The following is a 15,972-nucleotide window of genomic DNA, read 5'->3' as shown; positions in this document are numbered from 1 at the left end:
TTTGTATTCGCGAGCACGTAGAATTTCCGCCTCATTTGCAAAAACTACGAAAGGACTTTTAGTAGAAATCCCTATCAACATGCAATTTATTCGAATGGTAAGATGATAAATTAATCAACGCAGTAAAAGAAATTCTTGACCAGATATGATGATCCTTCAGCATGCCACGGATCACTCGCGTAAAATTTAAGTTCACCGGAAGAATAGGCGCCTGAAATACCGTAAGAGCCACCCATCAGCTCGTTCCCGTCTTGCTTGACTGAATACTCGACTTTATTGTCGTCGTCTTCTGCTGCTGTGAGTGTCAAAGTGTACGTGCTCCAGTCGCCTTGATTGCATGGAACAGCAATTGTTCTCTCATAGCGGTATAAATCTGGATGATAAATTGCGATATACAATCTTTCATCGTGTCTATATCTCCAGATTGCGAAGACCCTGTCACCGATATTTCCTACGTTGGCATTACCATTGCCGACGCGAATAATATTTTTCGAACCATCGAAAGGATGAGCGTTCTCGCAGAAAACATCGACACTGATACTAAAATGAAGTGCTGCAGTTTTTGTTGTCAGGAGATTATTTCTTTGTGGAGCGCGGGGTTCACAATCAATGATCGTAGAACATTCTTGTGTCGAAAAAGTTGAGCTAGTCGAACATTTCGTACACTGTTGATCAACTGGGACTTCGGTATCGATACGGCAAGTGTAGTAATTTGAGTAGGAGCATCTTACATCATTCCACTTGTTGTCGCTCCTCATTTCGACGCAATCTTCGACACCACCAGAGTTATTTGGCTCGTTAGAGGACCAATGGTAAAAGGCGACTGGAGCACCGCTTGGAGTTTCCCAGGCGTAGGTCGACCCTCGAACAACTCCGATCCACTCTCGCCGATTTGGATTTATGGCCTTGTAAGAATGGTACTCAGCCTTGTTATTGAAAAAGGGAAGAGTTCCTCCGATTGAAGCGCAATTTGCTTTTGCGGAGTCAAAAGTCGCTGTTCCGCTCATGCTTCGGAACTCCGTGCATGTTTTCGTTGCTTGACATTGTTGATCAGCTGGTACTACTGTATCGAAACGGCAGGAGTACGATTGCTCGACCTCACAACGACGGTCATTCCACCGATTGTCGTATTCAAGCCTCATCTCTCCGCAGGCTTCGACACCGCCACCATTGTCGGGCTGGTTATCTGCCCACTCAGTAAAGGGGATATCACCGCCGGTCATAGTGACCCAGTTGTTGTTGCTGTTACGATAGATTCCGATCCACTCAGTTCGGTATGATTTGCCTGCTTTGTAGTCTCCGAGCTCTTCTTTATTGAAGAAGAAGGGAAGGTGACCTCCTTCTGCATTACAGTTATCTCTCGCTGTGTCGAAGTTGGCCTTTGCTTCGCCCATGTTTCGGAATTCAGTGCACGCTTTCATCTCAGTTTGACATTGTTGATTAGCCGGGACGATTTTTTCAATACGGCAGTGGTAGTGCTTCAAATTGCTGCAGCCAGAATCATTCCAAAGGAGCGACTCGTAGCTCTCAACGCATTTTTCGACGCCACCAGAATTGTTGGGCTCACCATCTGCCCAAGTGTAAATAGACGCTTCAGCACCGATAACGTTATACCATTTGTTATCGCTTCCGCGTCGGATTCCGAGCCACTCATTCCGAGTTGGTTTGATCGCGTTGTATGCCGCTAGCTCATCATTGTTATCGAAATAGGCCAATTGCCCTCCGATTGCGATGCAATTAGCCTTTGCTGTCTCGAAGTTGACTTTAGTTTCGCCCATGTTTAGGAAACCAACGCAAGTTTTCGGTGTGGTTGTTGTCGTAGTTCGTGTCGTAGTTGTCGAAGTTGTCGTAGTTGTTGTCGAGGTTGTCGTTGTTGTAGAAGTTGTCGTAGTTGTTGTCGTTGTTGTCGTGGTTGATGATGTTGTCGTTGTAGAAGTAGTCGTTGTCGTCGTGGTTGTCGTTTTTGTAGTGGTTGTCGTTGGTGTAGTCGTTGTTGTAGTCGTTGTGGTTGTGGTTGTTGTAGTTGTAGTAGTCGTTGAAGTTGTAGTTATTGATTCGCAGTAAAAAAAATTCTTGATAAGATATGATGATCCTTCGTCATACCACGGATCACTGCCATAAAAGTATAGTGGACCAAAAGAATAGGCGCCTGAAATGCCGTAAGAGCCATCCATCAACACTTGTCCGTCTTTCTTGACTGAATATGCTACTTTTCCTTCATCGCCAGCATCAGGCTGTAGTTCCAGGGTGTAGGTGTTCCATTCTCCCTGATTGCATGGAACAAATACATTTTTCCACTTTTCAGAGTGGTAAGTCGGATGACTTATATGAATGATAATTTCAGAACTGTCGATTTTTCTCCACATTACAAAGACTCGGTTGCCTATGCTTCCCTTGTTTGCTCCATTTGTCACATGTAAAATATTTTTATAGTTCCCAAGAGGAAAAGCGTTATCGCAAAAAACATCAACACTAATACTGAAGTGAAGAGCCGCAGTTTTCGTCGCGATGAGGTTGTTCTTTTGTGGCGCGATAGGATCGCAATCAACAATCGTAGAACACTCAGGCGCAGAGTAACTCAAGCTCAAAGGGCATTTTGGAGTGGTCGTTGTCGTCACCGTCGTAGTTGGTAAGATCTCGGTTGAAGTTTCGGTTGTTGTCGTAGTTGTCGAAGTTGTTGTAGTTGTCGTAGTTGTCGTTGTTGTCGTAGTTGTCGTTGTTGTCGTAGTTGTCGTGGTTGTCGAAGTTGTCGTGGTTGTCGAAGTTGTCGTTGTTGTCGTGGTTGTTGATGTTGTCGTTGTAGAAGTAGTCGTTGTCGTCGTGGTTGTCGTTGTCGTTGTTGTAGTCGTTGTGGTTGTGGTTGTTGTAGTTGATGAAGTCTTTGATGTTTCTTGCGTTGTGTCATCGCAGAAAAAGAAATTCTTGACGAGATATGATGATCCAACATCAGATGACCAAGGATCACTGACATAAAAATATAGATCACCAGAAGAGTAGGCGCCCCAAACGTGATATAAGCCACTCATCAACTCCATTCCGTCTTTTTTCACAGAATAAGCAAGAATCTCATCATCGCCGGGGAAAGGTTTGAGCTCGAAAGTATAGGTGCTCCACTCTCCCTGGTTGCACCACACGTTAGTGTACTTGTATTTTCCAGAAGAAGTTGGATGACTTATTTGTATTTCAAGTTGAGGGTTGTTGTTTTTCCTCCATATTCCAAAAAATCGGTTACCGATGCCGCCTACATGCTCTCCATTAGTCACCCGCAAAATGTTTCTCCAAGTCCCCAACGGCAGAGCGTTATCGCAAAAAACATCAACACTTATAGTAGAATAGAGAGTGGCATTTTTCGTAGCGATGAGATTATTTTGTTGTGGGGTAAGAGGATCACAATCTGTAATCATGGAACATTCTTTCATTGTGTTCAACGAGTGAATCGGGCACTTAGAAATTGTTGTCGTTGTAGAAGAAGTCGTTGTTGTCGTAATTGTCGTTGTCGTGGTTGTCGTAGTTGTTGTTGTCGTAGTTGTTGTCGAAATTGTCGTTGTTGTCGAAGTTGTCGTTGTAGAAGTAGTCGTTATTGTCGTAGGTGTCGCTGTTGTTGTTTTTGTAGTTGTAGTTATTGTAGTTGTCGGTGTCGTAGTTGTCGAAGCTGTCGTAGTTGTCGAAGTTGTCGTGGTTGTCGTAGTTGTCGAAGTTGTCGAAGTTGTCAAAGTTGTCGTTGTAGAAGATGTCGTTGTTGTCGTAGTTGTCGTTGTCGTTGTTGTAGTTGTCGTTGTTTCAGTTGTTGTTGTTGTAGTTGTCGTTGTTTCAGTTGTCGTTGTTGCCGGTGTCGTAGTTGTCTCAGCTGTCGTAGTTTTCGAAGTTGTGGTAGTTGTTGTCGAAGTTGTCGTAGTGGTAGAAGTTGTAGTAGTTGTTGTCGTCGTAGTTGTCGCAGTTGTCGTTGTTGCCGTAGTTGTTGTCGAAGTCGTTGAAGTAGTTGCTCTCGAGGTTGTTGTTGTCGTAGTTGTCAAGGTCGTTGTAGTTGTTGTTGAGTTATGCTGAATGAATAAAAGCGATTTTTATTTTGAACAAATTAAATTTTACCTGAGGATCAGTAATCGGAGAAGAACCCGTCGGTGGTTCAATTTTTCTTTGACCGGCCATGCAAATTGCAAAATGTTTCTCCTTGCAGTTAGTATTAGAAAATATTCTATCGTGAGTTATTGTGGCACACACGTCTGGACGACGACGGTTAAACCAGTATGTTTTCGATGGATCGTAGTACGACTCAATCTATAAAAATCTTGAAGGAGGAGTCTCGGAATCAAGACTCACCAGTTGGAATTCGTGCTCGAAAAATGGATCGGCAAGCCAACCATTTTCAAGATAACAGTAAGCCGCTGCTTCGGTGAAATCAAGATCGTCTGGAGATGAAAAAACTCTGAGGGGCCGATCGTTCAGCTCATCCACGAGTGCGATCTTCTTTAGTCTCGACTAGTATGGGTTCGCAAATTAATTTTTAGAGTAAGAAATATAATCTGTTTTTTGAGCCCAAATCAAAGATTTTCGAGATTTTCTAAAAATCTCTATTTGATCGCACGCTTCAATGCAGACGTAGGACTTTATAGGCGTTAATGAAGTGGTCTTTCGAGTTTCTTAGTTTTAAAATTGAAAGGAAAATAAATTAACGCTTCCTGTATCCAATTCTCAATCATTCCCGCTAAAAGTCCAATGTTTTCACCAGGAGTTTTCAACTCGTCGAAAACGTGCATCTCGACATTTTCATGAGTCGCACCGCAATCTTCATCATTGTTGTAAAATTGCACCATTTTTTTGGTATTTCTGTACTTTTTTGAAATCTTTATCGCCCATTTTCTGGAAAGCCGGTATCGAGGATGGACAAGGTCGGATACGATATCGTCAAGATCGCTCCAGAAGTCGAGAAATTGTTGATGCGGGGCGGCAGTCTGGACAAAACCGACCAGAAAACCGACCAGAAGAGCCTCTCTCATTTTGTTGATCTGATGAAAATTCCTTGAGAATGATCGGTTTTATGCGCCGCAAATTATGGTCTATTAATTATATGTTATAGTCTTTAAATAATTTCTCGAAGAGTTTTTGTGGGTGGATTAGAGCAACCCTGGCGTTGTCGGGTTGTCTATCCGGCAGACTTGAAAATTATGGATCGTTATATATATATCAAGAACTATAAATGTTACATTTATTTTATAGTTTGACAACTAGACAAGTGCCTCGCCAAGCCGTGAGTGATAAATATGAATGATTTTAGTAGCACAAATTTGTGATTATCAGCAAAAATTTTACCATATTCGTTGAATTTTGACAAAAGTGAATTTTGACTTCTTTGAAAAAAAATTTTTTTTCATACTGAGTGAGCTTTATTTCTTGCCCGTCAGATAAACTCGAGATAAATTGCCTAGCTTAGCGATAAGAATATTTCTATTTCTGGAAGTGAGCTCGATAAGGCCTCCAATTACCAGGAAGAGAAATGGTCTGTTACATACGGCCACAATTAAACTCTTATCAGGCTTCATATCCTAAGTGTGGTTTTTAGATATTTACGAGTGGATTTAGCAAGATCTGTTTCGGGTCACAATTGTAATCACAGCCGCCTGTTTGGGGATTAGAGGCTATGTTTAGCAAGTGTCTGACGTAGCAGCTATTTTTATTCAGGAATAACAGCCATTTATTATACAACAAAACAAAAAGGAAACGTTTCAAAGCCGCGGTTTTACGTGAAGACGCCTGGAACCTAAACAAGCCAGGTCATCAAACTCGTGACCTCCTGCTTGTGGATGAAATAGAGCTCTGTTTAATTTAAAATTTTCTAATCTTTAAAATTGGAAAAATGAAAAGAAAAGTTCAGCAGTTAATTCAACGGAACATGCCATAGTCAACTCAAAATAATCATCATGCAGCAGGAGAATTATACATAAAAGAAGCACGAATTTTGGAAATATAAGCTAACACATTTTCTGTTTTGGCTGGAAACTGGAAGATTTTCAGGAGTCCTAGATAAGAGCATTTCGTTCTGGAGCTTATAACAACGATTCTGGTTTTTTTATAAGTTGCGGTGTTTTTTTCGTATTCAAACCCTAACCCTGACCCTAGCCTTAGCCCTAAGCCTAACTCTGAGCTGCTTATTTTCGAGCTTTTCTCGTAATTCGTAATAATCTTCGTCGCCGTTGAATGAATATGTGTAGATTACGAGATTGTGAAATGACCGGTACTCTGATGGGATGAGACCGCGAGGTGGTGATTGAAAAAATTAGAAAATTTCACAGCAAGGGATGAGGCGGCCACGTCGGCCAGGTGATCATCTCAACGCTCAAATCCCGTTAGATCCAGCAGCCTCGCAAGCCACTAATCCCAAACCGAAACCGCGTGATAAAATTTTCAGGCCGCGCGTTCTACTGTCTACCAGAGCTACTGTAACTCAAACTCAATTTTAATGAATAACGATTATCCCCTAGTCAAGCCTTAATAATTGCCAAAGCAAACTTGATACCCTTTATTTTGTCTAGCCAAATTTTATATTCATCAAAGCTCTGCACCAACATATGCCGTTTTACCATGTATACCCTTAAAAACAGGATTTATAAGGCAAAATCGGAGAACCTAAAATCATGGTTATTCATGATAAAATCATGTTTTTTTTCGAATTGACGTGTCAAAAATATTTTGCCGACTTTTCGCTCAACTTGAAAAGCTCTTTGATTTGCATCGTAAATAGCAAAAACCATGTTTCATAATAACGCGTTACGTACGAAAAACTAACTTGTTCTCCCCTACAACGAAACATACTCGTTTTCCAACGAGATCAGGCGCATAATTCACGTGAAGCAACTTTATTTCGTCGCCACGGTTGTTTTGATCCTCTTTGCCCGGACATTTGGTTCACGGCATTTTCTTTCTTGTATTCTAGCGATTTTGTTGTAGTTTCGGTTTTTCCACGTGTCATTCGGGCAATCCCCTTTTCACATCTGGCAACAGTGGCGCCTAAGAAATAAAATTCAATTTGGATCGGAATCATCCTTTTTTCGACACTCAATTGAGCCTTTTCCGAACATTTCCAGCCCCAAAAAAGCAACTTTAATTGTTGATCCATTCCCTTCGCTCGAAATTTGAGCGTTAAGAATAGTTATTACGGAAATTCTAGAGCGCCAAATTGATAAAAAACGCTCAGTTCAGGTAAAATGAGATGCCTGAGACGTGGATTTTGGTCAAGTATCATTTCTGGGAATGATATGAAAATATGTTTTTTGAATTTGGAAAAACGATTTTTTGTGCAAATATTTTCGATTCTTCTACCGAGGAATACAGAGTCAGAACGGGTTCTAAATCAGCTTCTTGCGTCAACACTTGGGGACACGTATTTTATGCTCAATTCTAGCGCCATCCCCTCAAATGCCCAAGTTGCCAGTTGGAGACATGGCAGGCCTTTGCATTTTCGCCGGAAAGAGTTATTTGAACACGTCGTCCAGCAATCGTTTCTACAACGGGCGCGGCCAAGTTTTTCCCCAAAAAATCTTTCCAAACAGGCGATTCTTGGGCATTTCCGGACAGACTTTCTACTGTTTGATTGCGAAATAACGGCAAGATTTGCGTTGAGCAATGGATAATGCCCTATGATTGGATTAAATCGATCATCACTACAACAGCGCCACCTGTTAAAGATTCCAGGCTTTTGATTGGCTCAGCAAAGTGCCGTTTTATTGCGCCATCTATGGATGTTCTGAAGAGCTCTTATTGGTTGAAATATGCCTTGAGCAAATAATTTACAGCATTAAAATCGCAATCGTGCTGCGAATTCTTCTGAATGAGATAAATAATCGGCCTTTCTTGGGCATCTTCTTGTGGTTGAATATTTTGTGGCTCATAATTCGCGCGCTCATGTGGTCACCTTATTATCTCGCTTTTTACTCAGGATTTATGCGGAAACAAAAAACAAGCTGACTACTGGTAGTAATTGAAAAAGTAGGGAGAAGCTACTTATTTCAAGTGCTATTGCGGCTAAACTGATTCGGATGATCGCTTTTATGAAAACAATCCGCTCTGACACGGCCTCATTTCCGAAAAGACAAGACTTTTTCTCACGAAGCTAGCGAGGAAGTAAAGGGGCTTATTGACTGTAAGAGACACTTGAGAAATTAACCTCAAGGGTCATCATCACGGTAGAAGGGCATATTAACCACTTTTTTGGAAAATGTCTCGAACCTTTTCTTTTCACTATAAATGACTTCTTTGAAACACTTCTAATTGCGAAAATGTGAAGCTGGACAATTCTCGATTCTAAAAGCGCTGATGATCAGAATAAAATGGTGGCTGATTGCTATCAGCTCGGTCAAGTCTTATCTCATGCTGCTCGAATAACTCTGCGGTCGTTCTAGATAGCACCACCTAGGTTACATCTTTGCGCCAAACTGGATCTCTCAAGGTCATCAAGTCGCTTTCTAATTTGATTTCAATGCATATTTTTCTATTAATTAACTTTTATTTATTTTAGTCAACTTAAATTTTTAAAGGATCAATGAGCTATGGTAGAGATTCGGCCGTCCAAAAAAGAAAAAAAGGTCGACAATTGCGGTAACTCTTAGTTTTAAGTATTCGAAATCACATTTTTCCGAACCGGAGTCGCTTTGGAAACACGCGTTCATCAAGCACGATTTTCGAGAATCGGGAATCAAACTGAATGAATGGCAAGTTGCCTGTTCATCCAGCTGTCTCCACCTGTCCACACGGCTCAATTACGTCCATCCCCTTTACGCATAAGAAAGTCCATATACAATCGCGTGCAATAAAACCGATTTGCAACGCAGGTTTCAAAAGACACCCAAAGTTTATTCTTTGTGGCTAAGTTTTAAACAAAAAAAAAGCTTTCGCTTCTTTTCAGGAAATTAAAAAATTAAAAGCATTGGTCGAGAATGACTGGTGAAAACTTTCGCGGTTGAACTGAGCAACAACTCTTGGGCGCGAATTGAAAGTGATTGATTCGTCACTTTTGACCTCGTTTTTCAAGAAAAATCTCATTGTACGCCAATCAAATCGCAGAAATCGACAATTTAGGATTTTGATCCTGCAGTGTGACGGAAAATGTTGGGCAAAAAAATGTCTGAATCTTGTGATACAAGTTTTTTGGGTCCCTGATACTGGTTACGTGCCGAGTTGAAAATAAGCGGATTCAAGTAGATAACTCCATGCTAGCACGAATTCGTACAAAACGTGGAACATGACAATCTACAGGCATTATGGTCGTATCCGTTTTTTGTTCTTACAGAAGTTTTGTAATAACGGTATTTTTTCTTTTTGCTCTTTTTACATCCATTTTTGAAGTCCGCGAAATGCATTTCGCATCATTTTTTTCGGAAATCGAGTCATGTGGCTCGGATAAAATTCTCGTGTTCGAGCAAATTGAGCGACGTGCCGAGCAATTCCGCGATTTGCAAAAAGTAAAATTCTGGACCTCACGGGTCCACTACTAATCAAGCGCCAATCCCTTCAGTTATGCACCTGCAACAAGTTGCGGAGCATTCCAAAGCCGTTGCTCACTGACAAGCTCATGAGGAAAATAAAAAAGGAGCAAAATAGAAGCTTCCGCTTACTCTCTTGAACCTTGTTTGTGGCGAGGCTGGTAAACCCCTTTTCCTGAAAGTGCCATTTCTTGTCCCTGTATTTATACTCGTGGCTCGGGATTATCTTGGTGCTGCTGATAAGCGGCCCAGCGAAAGAAAGTCATATTGATAGGGAGCTCCAATTCCAGAAAAGGAGGCAACGATATGAATCGGACAAGTGGCTTTCCCAAAGCACTTCGTAGATTCACATCGAAGGCCCGACGCCGCACTACACGTGGTTTCTCTTTCTAGCTAAAGCGGCTTACACGTAAATGAATAGTACAAGCGGCTTTTTCTCTGGTCAAATTGTCTCACATAGAAGTACACTTAGTTCTGCGCCATAATGAATAAATCCAAAATTTGGATATTCCAGCAAAATAACTCAACGAATTATCTATTTACATATATACATATGTACATTTTATTAACAGATTTTTTATTGAATTTAACAGTGTTTTTTCAGTGTTTTTTTTATTTTCTGTTTTATTTTTGAATTATTTCGAAGTTCCTTTGTTTTTATTTTTATATTGCATATTTTTCAATTGAATATTTTGATTTTTTGTACTTTTATTTTTTTTTGTATTTATTTATTTTTAAATTTTTTCATTTTTTTTAATTTTTTTTTTATAATAATTCTTTTGAATTTTTACAGATTTTTTAAATATTTTTTTTTAATTGGAAATTTTTTGTTTTTATTATTTTTTTATTTTATATTTCTTTATAAATTAAATCGTAAAATTTATTTCCACTAGTTTCGGACGGTCAGGTCGATCATTAGGCTAAAGTTTAGCCGTTTAAATTAAATAACAAAAGAACGGAGATAGTGAACTTACTTTGACAGGGACCGAAGTCCAAGTGACGAAATAGTGGAAATTTAGCAGAGGTACAGCAAAAGTCTAAAAAAGAAAGGCGCGCTGTTCTCGAAAAATATAATCGCAGATCTGGGGGTAATGAGTCAGTATTCTCTAGATCTGCGATTATATTTTTCGAGAACCGCGCGCCTTTCTTTTGTAGACTTACGCTATACCTCTGCTAAATTCCCACTATTTCGTCACTTGGACTTCGGTCCCTGTCAAAGTGAGTTCACTTTTTCTGTTCTTTTGTTATTTAAATTATGCCTGATGATGGACCTGACCGTGCGAAACTAGTCGAAACAAATTATACGATTCAATTAATTACCAACGTCAACTTTACAGAAAGATATTTTTTATTGTTATATTTTTTATTTTAATTTTTTTTGGACATCAATTTTATTCTATTTTTTATAAACTCAATTAAAGAAACTATTAATCACTCATTCATCCTATTTCTGTAGGAAAATCGCATTTGATTTCGAAGAGAAGATCGACTAGCTCCAAAGCGATTTTTTCGGTTTGGCCTACGGTAAATGAGTCGAGCATTGCCGTTGCCGAAGTAGCCCATTGCTGGATTCGTTCGTCTCCCCATTTGATAGTCGATATTAGTTGAAATATGGTTGAAAGCGTTGTTGATGTATCGCTGGTGGCTGATCCCGTCGCCAAATACGACAAACGGGAGAAGGCTTTGAAGGAAACCTTTTAGGAGCATGCTTTTTTCGTTTGGATTGCAGATCTTACGAGAGAACTCGCTTTTATTTCGCATTTTAGAAAATTATAAAGAGCGCTGCTGAGTCCTATCAGGTCAATCTAAAACATGACAAATGATATATTTCTTTGAAACTAAGTGTAAAATAATTGTCTGCTCAAAAGATAGCCTATCATCCTAATTAAGATGGTTCAACTCGGTCCCTCCCAATTTAAGCAGAACAAGTCGTCACGATTTAGTCGGGTATCTTTGGTGGGAAGAACCAATAATCTCCGATATGAAACTCGCTTTAGTAAAGTTAAGGACCCCCCCCGTCAGCTTTTTTCTCCGAAAAATCGAAATTTTTAAGAACACCATATTTTTGGTTCCTAATGTGTCTTCAAGTTAAATTTGCTTCAAAAACTTGAAAAGACGAAGATTTGACCAAGAAATATCGGTATCTTTGCCGATTTTTAGGCCAAAATCGTCAATTTTCGGCGAAAAGTCCAATTTTCAAACGCGATTTTGAGGGTGAAGGAGTCGAGATAGACCCCCAAAAAATGAAGCCTCAAAATCGTTTTTTGACCTGTAGAATCCATTTTCGGGGTCAAAATTTTAAAATTCCGAGATTTGATTTTTCAAAAAAAGCTGACGGGGGGGTCCTTAAAGAAAGATAACAGATCATATAGAGTCCTTTGCGTAAAATAATTATTTGATTAAACGACTCTTTCACCATAAAAAGAAGCAATTATCTCTGATATGTAACTTGCTATAGAAAATTAAAACAAAGATAACAGATGATATTTATGATAGAGTTCCTTGCGTAAAATAATTATTTGGTTAAACGATTCTTTCAGACGATAGCCTATCGTCCTAGTTTAGCCGACCAATAGCTCCGATATAGGAAAGCGCCATCTTTGAAGAAAATTTGGAATGGTATCTGGAACCGAGAAAAAATTTCGGCAAATTTTGCGTGGGCGGCTACTCGGCTGCTGATTGGTCGGTTGGGCGAATTCAGGCTTCTGATTGGTTTGTAATTTCCACGCAAAACTTGTCGAAATTTTCTTGTCGGTCTAGATACATCCCCGAAAATTTAGCACTTTTATCCGGGAAATAACGCAAAAATTTAATAAAGATGTTTATTCATTTACCTCAGGTTTATTTCTATTTCTCCCCAAATATATTCAAAACCGGAACTTCCACCATTCATTTTCTATCGAATGCCACCACAGGAATGCGTTCAAAAGTGCAGCTTCATAAAATTCTTTTTGGTGAGCTTAAATGCAAATTCCAAGAATGCGGTCGATGACGTGCTCGCGAAACCGACAGGTCGCCGGATTACACCGCCGCTCCTTTGTAACAACACTCGAATATAACCTTTTTGGCGCGTTTATTCCCTGAATTTTTATTCATTCATCATTTTTAAATATTAACCATTGTTGATAAACGATTGCCCTTTGTTGCCATAATAGAAGATATCGCCAGGATTTAAAAAGATTAGAGCCAGGGTTCGAAATCACCTTCAAAAAAAGTGAGGTGAAGGTGAGGTGATTTTCAAAAAAAGTGCACTTTTAGGTGCACCTTAAAAATCGCTTTGTCACAAAAGTTGAAAGTGAAGTGAAAGTGAGGTGATCGCCCAAAAAAGTGCACCTTTAGGTGCACCTTAAAAATGCTATTTTCAAAAAAATTGAAGGTGAGGTGGGTGAGGTGATTTCTGCGAAAAAGTGCACTTTAAGGTGCACCATAAATGAGCAATTTTCATACAATTTTAAGGTGAAGTGGGTGAAGTGAAGGTGATATAAGCGGACCAAGCATGGGCGTGGGTTGAGCCAAAAACAGGTTTTTGTTCAATGTCTTTGTCTTGTAGATAATCTAGAGCCCTGTTATTAATATGTATATTATCAAATAATTCTAGTAAGGCTCCTTTGGCCTTTCAACTTGAAAGTTCCAAGAAGTTTCAGTGCTTTCTTACTTACTTTGGCCCAGCATGAGCAACTTAATCGTGTCTTTCTGACTCAGGTCAGGCCCAGTGTCAGAGCCTTTTTATTGAGTCTTCTCTTGTTGCCGTGCTCATGCCCCTACCTTTACCAGCAAAATCTTTAACGCCGATATAAAGTGGAGCCACCCGAAAATCTCGCGAATTTTTACTCTATAAAAAGTGCACCTTTTGCAAAAAAAGTGACAAAAGTGATAAGTGAAAGTGAGGTGATTTCCCAAAAAAGTGCACTTTAAGGTGCACCTTCAAAATGCTTTTTTGAAAAAAGTTTAAGGTGAAGTGAAAGTGATAAAATTTCCCAAAAAGTGAACTTTTAGGTGCACCTTCAAAGTGGTCTTTTTTAAAGATTAAAAGGTGAGGTGGGTGAGGTGATAATTTCATTTTCGATCACTTTCCAAAAAGTGCACCCTAAAGTGAGGTGATTTCGAACCCTGATTAGAGCAACTATTAAATGTTTGCTTGTTCAAGTCTCGAAGCTCAAAAAAGATCAATTTAATTAAGGGATTCTCTCCGCTAATCATGACATAATCTCAATCAAAAATAGCTCAAATCAAGTCTTGAAATTGCGCAAATAAATAGACGAAAATGGGTGGAAATTTATTTTCTTGAATCTGATTGGCTTTCCTACAAGATGCTGAAATCTGATTGGTCTATAGTTTGGCCAATATTTGGGTCAAAATCTTAGAAAGAAAAAGGTTTAAAATTGCCTCGAAACATGACTTTCTGAATATTGATGAATTTGGATATTGTATTTTTTAAAATTTCATAACAGAGAAGTCAAATCAAATAATCAGCGTTTTAACTTTATATTTGTCTAGTTGGAAGCGGTTTAAATTCAAGTTTATGCTTCCTGGGTAAAATCTGAAAAGCGGATCTCCGTGACGAGCGAATAGATAAGTTCACTTCTGCTGGAACTTGTCGAAAGTGCTCGTCACGTGACATCCTGAATATTCATGAGTGAGTACTTGGGGCCATGCTTTCCAGGGAAGTCAAATCAGCGCCGCCCGAAATCAAAATTCACGAAATGTATCCGCTTCACGGTCGAAAACGGTCGCGCTGCAATCAAATCAAAACACAGAGCTTGCTATTTTTTTTGCAAACTAAAGAAATTTAAAATTTGCTCCAAGTTTCTTTTTCAACAATTAAGCGCGCGTTTAGGATGTAAACAGGAATAAGTAAGAGGTTATTATGTACTGTTTCACAAATGCGCCGCTGTCAACAGCGATGACCTCTTAGAAGGATCCAAGCAATTGGCAATTTGCGATTCTCAGAAAAAATAATCATCAAAAGAAAAATGACCAATTCAATAAAGAAGCCTCGTTTTTCAAAAATAAAATTCAAAAATATCATAAAAATATTTCTAACCCTAACCCTAAAGATTGTATGAGTCATAAAATTTTTTTTTTACATTGCGGAGTACTGAGATTTTTCGAGTTACCGAGATTTGCCGCTATCTGCGGAGGAAGGCCGTTTGAGATTTTTGTGCCCAAGGTCGTGGAAGAATTTCTTATCGCGGCCGGTATTCTCATTAGTCTACGTGGACTTCCGCGAGGATAAGACTGATCAGCCGGATGGCTCGTCGAAAAATGGTTCCTTTTTGGATGGTCATCTGACACGATTCAGCGGAAACACGAAGTTTACGCTGCTCAAAATTCTTGAGTATTAGATGGTTACTCAAGGGGCTAACACGTTTTGTGTAACTTATCGGTGGACCCTTTTTTCGTGCTCACGGAACAACAAAGATAACGGGGAAAGAGGGCTTGTTTGAACTTTACAAGCTTGCCACAACAAGCCGTCTACAGTGGTTTCAAGGAGAACATTCGTAGTTCCTCGTTTTTAATCAGGAGAAAACCTGACTCAGGGTCCCTGTTTTTTTCAAGGATATCTTTGAGGACCCTGACTCAGGTTTTCTTCACAGGTAACCAAGCCCACAGCTTGGATAGCCTGTATTTACCTCCGCAAAAGAAAAGCTCGGTTATCAAAGTTTCAAAAACAAGCCAACGGAAAAAAACAGAATGGAACCTCTGCTTATCGGCTTCAAGCGAAAACTGCTGATTAAGGTCCGCTGATTCTCATGTAAAAAAACGGAGCCCCCGTTGATCAGTGTCTAGGATTATCCCAGCTCTAGCTCTGCTGAAGCTCTGCTCTTATCTGTTGTTATCACTTTGGCACTCAACAAGTTCTAATCCGGCGAAAAAGTGTTGTGCGAAAAACGTGCCTCTGGAATTGTTAATGACCTGTCGAATATATGACTTGTTAGAATGGAGGTTTCTTGAGCAGGTGGTTGTCTAAAACCGCCGGGTCGGATTTGTACCAGGCAAGTGGTGAAGGCTTTGATGAACCTTGCGTGGTGTAAATTGCGTGTACTTCGCAGGTTACTGGGTCGGCAATCTGTGTAGAAAACCTGAGTCAGGGTCTGAAAAGGCTGAAATGAAAAGCCGCGGAGCGGCTTTTTTTAAAACGAAGCCGCATAGCGGCTTCGCAGATATTACCATTATAATCAATAAAAATTCTAGTGCAGCCGCTTTGCGGCCTCGTTCATAAAAAAACCGCGCAGCGGCTTTTCATTTCAGCTTTTTCAGACCCTGACTCAGGTTTTCTATACAGGTTGCCAGGCCCAGCTGGCAGGTTAGCTACAGTAATGGCGAGATCATTTCGATGACGCGGGATTTGGAGCAATTCGCTCCCAAAAGTCAAAAGGGGTTAAAAAGTTTCTAAAGAAAAAATGTTGATTTTGTTCAATTCTAAGTAAAGCTCGTTTTAAAATATTCAGAAACAATATTGCTCCGCATATTTCGCGAGTGTCCCATTTCAATGTAA

The sequence above is a fragment of the Oikopleura dioica genome, chromosome 1, assembly GCF_907165135.1.
Source record: "Oikopleura dioica chromosome 1, OKI2018_I68_1.0, whole genome shotgun sequence".
Taxonomy (NCBI): Eukaryota; Metazoa; Chordata; class Appendicularia; order Copelata; family Oikopleuridae; genus Oikopleura; species Oikopleura dioica.
This window is presented reverse-complemented; position numbering follows the sequence as displayed.